Source organism: Apium graveolens, chromosome 8 (assembly GCF_009905375.1).
Source record: "Apium graveolens cultivar Ventura chromosome 8, ASM990537v1, whole genome shotgun sequence".
Lineage (NCBI taxonomy): Eukaryota > Viridiplantae > Streptophyta > Magnoliopsida > Apiales > Apiaceae > Apium > Apium graveolens.
In genome coordinates this window covers 245,056,172-245,062,650 of record NC_133654.1, presented here as the reverse complement: position 1 = coordinate 245,062,650, position 6,479 = coordinate 245,056,172, and the positions used below count along the sequence as shown (strand labels likewise).

Genomic DNA, 6,479 nt, shown 5'->3' with positions numbered 1-6,479 from the left:
TACCGATTGACCTTGGACTGACTTGGATGCTCGACTTTATCGCCTTACTATCAGACTATCCTGGATCCGAATTGAACGTTCAGGTCCTTCGCTTGAAACCTCGCTACGCTTGTCGACTGATCACTAGGTTATCTTTAGTTCGATATCACTTCTGGAGTCCTTCAACTAGAACCTACAGAGTCGAAATAACCTACGTTAGACGACCAGATATGCTTGACTTGTCCTCACTAAACTAATTACCCAACGATACAATTCCCGACTCGTACATATTCGCAAACTAATATTATACACGTGATAAGGCACATAATAGTACACGTAACAATTCGGGTTCACGTTCTCAAAGATCGGTTCGGTGTTCGTTTCCAGAAAATAAGTATGCTCGTCATTTTACGAAATTAGGGTTATTGGTTTTGGCAAAACATTTCACCACAACATACAATCATGTTTCGTATAAAACATATATGTAATTATATATACTCGCTAGACAGCCCAATAATCCCCGTATTTCTGTATTTTGAATTCCCGGAAATCGGGCAGCACTTCCTTTATTTATCGGACTATCCCGTCGAAACACTTCGACGTCAAACCCAATCAATAAAAACCACAATTCAACTTCACAAATCCCAACCAACAATTACAATTACCATCACAACCCAACAACCAGACAATCAATCTAAATAATTCCCGAACTGATTTATTTAACTACTACTTTTTTATTTCGACTACTAATAATATACGAACTAAATTATTTATTATTTTAAAATATTAGGAATTAGAATAAATCATCACAGTCCACCGTCAGCTCATCGAAATTCATCGCTGACGGCGGTAAAACTCGCGGGTACCAATTAATTTTGGGTTTCCAACGCGTATTTCACCCATTAACTCATAATTTTCAAATAATCCGAATAAATATTTTAAATATCTACCTCGAATCTTCAGAAGTTAATCAAGTAATTCAAAATAATCACTCAAATTTCTATTTCGGTTAATCCGAAATTCAGAAAAACAAAAAATAAACATCACAATCAAAACATCACGCCACGCACAGACTACGCCCGCACATCCGGCCGCCTTGCCCGAAAGCCAGACGGCCGCAACCGGACAGCCAACACACGAAGCAAACAGATATGCTCACAACTGAATAAGCAATTATACACACATACATGCATATATATAGGCATAATCAGCAAAACAAAAATTGGATCCAAGATCAGTAGCCAGAATAACGACGATGGCCGGAGTTCGAAACGGTCGGAACTCCCCTGAGTATAGGGAGAGAAACGAGGAAAAAGAAGAGTGATCGAGAATCAAAAAGAAAAAGAAAAAAACAAGATCCTAGAGAAAGATTGAACCGAAAATGATGAACAGGGAGGAGGGGTTGATTTCTTTTTTCTGAATAAATTGCTGTGCACACCGTACATAACACGTGTATTCTAATTCATAAGAATTAGACAAATGTAATCTGACTGATAACTATTACCCGTGAAGACCGGTTTCGCATGCACTACGCTATTTTACCGACTGAATACACGGGTAGCGAAAGCCCGCAAAATTACCAAAATACTCTTAAAATTTTATAAACATCCCGAACTTTATAAAAACATAATTTTCAAGATTTTAAAACAATTTCTAAAATACACTTTATACCCGTTTTTAACAATTAAACAAATCGACGTGCGGGTGAAATTAATCCTGAAAATTAAAATAATTTTAAAATTCTCAAAATATTTTAAACTTATATAAATATGAGTTTCATAATTTTTAAAGAATTCTGGTATTAAATAAAGATTTTACGAATAAATGAAATCAAAAAAATTAAATAGGCCTAAATAATTGATGAAATATTGATTTCTAAACTTTATAAAATCCCAAAAATAATTATTGTAATTATAAAACCACAAAAACAATTTTAGAGATAATCCACATATTTATACAAATAAATTTGTATTAAATCCACTTTTAAAAGTGAAACAAAAATAATACAACTCAATAAGTAGTTGCGCGAACAACCTGTACACCAAAAATCACACATAGGTAATAATAAAACCACACTTAGCGATTAAAACCAATACAAATATTTTATTTAATGAATTATTTAATAATTACACTTTAAAATAATATAAAAGTATACTAGTCGTTACATCGATGATTTCTGTAATTCTAGAAACTGTTATCAAGATCTTCATATCACTACTAGAAATACGTCAACAGACATCAATTTTAAGCCGATGTAACAATAAAATTGAACCGATGTCTTCGTGGGTGTAGAGAAAGTTCTCCCTCTTTAACATCGGTTTTGAGGCGTTGTAAAAGACCACTTCAGACATCGTTTCCGTATAGCAAACTGATGTTAAATATTACAATAGACAACGGTGTTTAGCCGTAGTCTATTAGCTTTAATATCAGGCTGTAATTTCCCTAATCGATGTTATTGTGTATTATTTACACTAGTTTTAGGCACAAAAGTACACATTATAACTATTGTTTTTTCTTATTATAGACATTAGTTTGCACATTTTAAGAAATATGTTATATTTAAATATCCAACTAGCCAGGTTACCAATCCAACCATACTAAAACTGATCAATTTACCAATCATAAATGAAAACTTTCCAACAATACCAAAATTCCAAAAAAATTAAAAGCTAACAAGCTCCAAAACAAGAACAAGCATAATTATCAAGTAAACAATCATTTAAACAATAGTCATATTATAGTATTGGAAACTCCTTACATACTTCATCTGCCATAAACTAGTCTATTTACGTAAGTCCTTTCCTACATATCCATACGCCATCCATAACTAATCAACAACATACACCAACCAGCTGTACGTAAAAGTACTATAGATTATACACATCAAACACCAACCAATAATACTGAGACCATTAGTATCTCCAAAATTCATATAAGCCATCTTACACCAGATTAAACATATATTAAAAGCCATGGAGCAATCAAGCAGAGGGATAAGTATTTGACTTTATTAGTTACTTTTCAATGAATACAAATTTTGAAGGCGCACATACACCCTTTCAAAGAACCCTCACCGTCCTTGGGAATGGACCCTCTTCAGTTATATTTACATCTTATCTGAAATGCTCTTACAGTGCACTATGGACCTGTTAAATGTAAATGTTCCATATTTTCAATGGTCAATATTGACAAATAAATACAAGATGCAAATATATGTTCTTCACCACCACTAGTATCAAAACCAAGCACTAAATTGTTGAAGCTGGGGCTCTACCTCCCTCCTGGTATGAATTCTCGCTGCTGAATATAGTCTATTTAAAAAAATCATGCATTAAAGCAATATATAAATTTTAGTACAGAAACAAAGTGGATGTACGATTACCTGCTCGTTGGAGAAAATGGACCCCTTTCTGAGGCCAAATCAAGCCTAATCTCATGTCCACAAGTTTAAGAGCCTGCAATTAAGAATGTTACATTATTATATCCTTTCTAACTATGTAGTCTTTTGATCAACTTGTATTAAACAATGGTCCTTAGGACAAAAATTTTATGATCATACAAATTACCGTTAAAAATATATACTTACTTATCGAATTCCTCAATTTTCAAGGACAAATTGCACATAAAAAGAGTTCAGACTCTTTAGCTTCAACTTGTGGAGTATTGGTGATTTTAGGCTGCAATTAAATATCTAAATTAAACATATGGTACAGGCACATAAAAAGTACAATCAACCACTATTACCACTTATAACATTCTTCATATTTGACTTTGCCGAAAATGCATCTACCATTTGCACATCACCACCCTGTTTATTAAAGAGTCATAAATATTAAGCCAAAAGCAAAACAAAAAATTAGTTTACTCAACTAGAAGGGAAAAATAATTCAGTGATCCAAAGTAGCATTTATTTGGGGATTGCACTCTACACAGGGAAAGGAGTATTATTCAAGAAACAAAAGCAATTTATGGTAATTACATCTTCCTCATCAGAATCATCTTCAAAATATGAATATGAATCATCACCAGTATGAACTTTCTTTTTTGCTACAACATAGCCATTTTTAATAACAGATGCCGCATGAACGTGCTTTTCAGGGCCATTATCCTTGGGTTCTTAGGTTACTAACTACTAGAACAACATTATACATAATTTCAACAAGGAAGCACATAACAGAGGCTAATACATATACTCATATACCATACTCTTGCAACCATTCACATTTTAAGCAACAAACCTAGTTATTTCATCGATAGTGACAAACTAAGTAAATAATCCACAAATTCATACACATATATACACCCGAATGAAGAAGATAACAAATCCACCAAATAACAGAGAAAATAGTAAGGATTACTCACCCCAGTTTATAGGTAGTGATGTCAAATGCATTGAGTAATATGATAAATTAATACACATGAATCAAAAAATGAAAATAATTTTTCAAATTAACTTGGAAATAGAATTACAAGTTAGTGGATGATTCTTCTAAAACAAGGCTCGATTCGGGTTGTATAACATTATTTACGGCTGTATTTTCTTCTTTCTTGCTCAATTGAGGAGTTATTTTAGGATTCTCAAAATTAAGGCTTGTAATCATAATTAAAACTAGGGCTAAGAGATGAGAGAGGGGTGAGAGATGAGAGAGAGATGGAGATACACAAGAGAGAGGGAGAGGGGGAAAGAGAGAAAGAGAGGTGTACGAGGTGAGATAGAGAGAGAGAGAGAGAGAGAGAGAGATTGAGCTGTGAGAGAGTCGGGGAGAAAGAAAGAAAGGTAAAGAAAGGGGGAACTAAAATTTTATTTTCTACAATATTCCCCCGTGTTTTTTATTATAAAAGAAAGGGAATAACTGCCCCATGATTTTTTATTTTTTAAAAAAGCAGTTTTAGATAACGGTCATGTTCAAAACCGATGTGAGTAATTATGTTTAAAATCGGTTTAAATCGAATCAATGTCAAAAACTCTTTTACATCGGTTTGTTTTGGAACTGTTGTAAATGAGGTGATGTCTATTCCTATTTTTCTTATAGTGAAATTGTATAGAGATGTCCTTATCAAGATGTAGTATTAAATGAATAATTATGTGAATTATAATATTATAAATGATGAATGATTATGAAAATTATCTGTTATGTGCTATATGTGTTCTATATGGTTCGAGTTATTTTCGGGTATTTTATTACGTGTTAAATGAATTTATATTATTCAAGTTTCCTTTTAATAACTGATATTTCGTATAGAGCAATAGGCTTTATTTTGCATAATAAGGCGTATACCATATTGATTTTCCGAACATCCAGTTAATTTAGAAAAAATCTCGTTTCATGAAAAATAATTTTTCCGGGCCCCTACCAGGACTTCGAAGCCCACAAAAATCGTGTTTTTATTTTTATAAAATTTTGGGACTTTCTAATATTTAATATTTTTGCATTTTTGGCTTATTCGTAATTTTTGGGAAATTATTCCACGTTAATTATTAATTTTGGGATAATTATTTTATTAAATGATATAATTAGGCCCTAAATAATTTTTGGGAGTATTATTTTTTTAAGTATAAATAGAATTTATCTATTATTTTATTATTATTTAATTATATATAAATCAGAAAAATAAACAAAAATTCAGAATATTCTTTCAAATTGGGGGTAGTGTTTGAATGGTGTTCTTGGAATCAATCGATGATTTTGGAGAGATATGGAAAGTAAATCATGTCATGTTTGTAGTCAAATTGAATGCCATGAAGAGCTCTATCAGATTATATCATCAAATCATATCTCAGGATAGTGGATTTTCAAATTGGATTTTAGGGTTTATGTTTAAAATTGGGGATTTTGATTCATGAATCATTTGTTGATTCTGATGATAGGGATAGCTTTTTTATGTGATTTGCAATCGATTGGTATATATAATAGATGATTATAACCCCATGAGTAGTATAACCGAGTTCTTAGTTTTGTTAAAAAAAATTAATTCGATTTTCAGCTCGTATGTTAAGTGGTTGATGTTATAATTTCTGGGTTTAGATTACACCGGAAACGAGCTTTAATTATATAGGAGTAACGTTAATTTTTATCAAGAAATGAATGAATTCGATATTCACCGGATTATGGCCGGATTTTAAATCGATTTGGCCGGAGAATTCGTTTTGGCCATGGATTTTGTTGGTTTCAATTGTTTCTGGATTGCTGGGCGTGCGGGTGTTTATTTTGCAACAAAAATCCGTTCAAACAGATGTGTCTAGGCTGCAACCGGACTCGCGGGAATCCGGGAGAAGGCTGTTGGAATCTGGGAATTCCCAGAAACTGGTCGGCGTTCTTCCCGACCCGGTTTACTTCCCTCAACCCGCGAACAGACCCGGTTACAAACCGGATTTGATTCGTTTTCCCCCAAATTCAAATTGCATAACCTGTTTTTGGATTTTCCTTTTTAAAAACATTTCAAAAATCATTTTTAAATGCTAAAAATTTATTTTAAATTCAAAAGTAATTTAGTTAATT

General features: G+C 32.5%; 1 long non-coding RNA gene across 2 annotated transcripts; it reads right to left on the bottom strand.

The window, feature by feature from the left end:
• Window positions 1-3,053: 3,053 nt before the first annotated feature.
• Window positions 3,054-4,738, bottom strand: LOC141679127 (uncharacterized). 2 transcript variants are annotated; one of them, XR_012558041.1, is made up of 5 exons: window positions 4,342-4,738; window positions 3,724-3,787; window positions 3,566-3,656; window positions 3,362-3,434; window positions 3,054-3,290 (listed from the first exon to the last, which is right to left on the bottom strand). It is a non-coding gene; the product is annotated as an uncharacterized LOC141679127 (long non-coding RNA). The 2 variants fall into 2 exon arrangements; XR_012558040.1 differs by lacking the exon at window positions 4,342-4,738 and having other exon boundaries at window positions 3,566-4,215.
• Between the last annotated feature and the right edge of the window lie 1,741 nt (window positions 4,739-6,479).